This window comes from Petaurus breviceps, unplaced genomic scaffold (assembly GCF_028583685.1).
Source record: "Petaurus breviceps papuanus isolate PSGF00001 unplaced genomic scaffold, PetGlider_PUasm1.0 176, whole genome shotgun sequence".
Taxonomy (NCBI): Eukaryota; Metazoa; Chordata; class Mammalia; order Diprotodontia; family Petauridae; genus Petaurus; species Petaurus breviceps.
Window position 1 is genome coordinate 29216456 of NW_027185771.1, and position 1531 is coordinate 29217986.

At 37.9% G+C, this 1531-nt stretch overlaps 1 pseudogene; it reads right to left on the reverse strand.

Annotated features, from left to right (window-relative positions):
• Positions 1-429: 429 nt before the first annotated feature.
• Positions 430-1008, reverse strand: LOC138159543 (UAP56-interacting factor pseudogene; annotated as a pseudogene).
• Positions 1009-1531: the final 523 nt, after the last annotated feature.

Sequence of the window (1531 nt, forward strand, 5' to 3'; positions counted from 1 at the left end):
TCTTTTAGGAATTTTCTCTTCAAGGTGATCCCTTTTCATCAGAAAAGATGGTATAGGTGTATAAATTAATGAGGGCATCTGAGCTATTGAAGGATTAATTGCTTTTGGATTACAGATTGATAGTCAAAATTCCTGCAGTTGTTTTAAAAGTTTGCCATTGATAAATTCTCTTTGCGATCCAGGGACAGGGAACCTGTGGTCTTCAGGCCACATGGGGCCTCTAGATCATGAAGTGTGGTCCTTTGATTGAATCCAAACTTCACAGAACAAATCCTTTTATTAAGGGGATTTTTGAAGTTTCGATTCAGTCAAAAGGCTGCTTTTGAGGACCTAGAGAGCCATGTGTGACCTCAAGGCCACAAGGTTCCCCATCCCTGGAGATCTGTGCTAAGTGCACATGGGCCTTTATGTCTCTTCTGAAAAAAAAAATTAAAAAAGGTTGTCTGGCATGTTTTTTTGCTTTTTGTGAAGTTTTTGCTGATTTAATTTAGTCTCACTCCTGGCGAAATTGACTGGAACATTGTTCCTTCTGCTTAATTGGTTAGGTCTCCTGAGAAATGGGATTGGTTTCCTCTGAATTTAATTTTGCCTCTGATGTTCTAGCTTCCTTTGTAACCTTGGATAATATTGCTCTATGAAATTACTTAAAAGTTGTCAATTGATAAGGCAGATTTCTTTATGAAACCCATTTGCTTTCTGAGTTTCCAGGTAGTGATAATTCCATAAAAATATCTTTTCCCAGGGCCCATTCTCCCTCTTCAGCCCAAATCATTTTTCCCAAAACCAGACTGCTCTTGTGTTCCCCATCTGACTACTCTCATCTTGAATTGCCAAGCACCAGTATGTTTAAATCTCTTATTCAGTTTTGAAAAATTCTGCTTTCTTCTCATTCAACTTGATGATGTCATCCAGAGACATATCAGTCTTATCAAGTTTTTCATGGCTGTTGTGCTTCAGTAGTGGTGGAATTGCCATCAGGGTTGCCATTCTGATGCTGAACCTGTTCATCACTTTAAAGTGTCTTCACTGAAACTTGCCAATATAAAAGGCCTGTGTCTCGATCAACTCCTACTGACTGACTTGCTTTTTTTGTAATCATCAGGGGGATGCTCTCTCCATGGTGCTCCTCCACTCCCTTCATCCCTTCAGTTTTCTGTATGTATTGAGTTTCTCTACCTTAAATCATAAAGTCTGATGTAGTGTTACAAAAAAGATCCTGGAAAATGCTGAAGCTCCTTTGTCAAGGAATTGCAAAGATCAGCTGCAACAAAGAAAACTTCCTTTATATAAAATGTTGTGGTAACAAAGAGCAGGCAACAGGCACTTATGCCACCACCAAAGGAAAAATTCCAGAAAAAAAATAGAAGTTGGCATTTTTCGTTGTTGTTCTAGGTTTGGTTATTTTTGTTTTTGTCACAATATCATAGAAGACAGACTGGCAACTTAACATAAATTTTTTGTACTTGTCATTTATTGATGATATATTTCTCACCTACTTTTTAAGTCCGAAAAACCTCACACCCCATCTTAT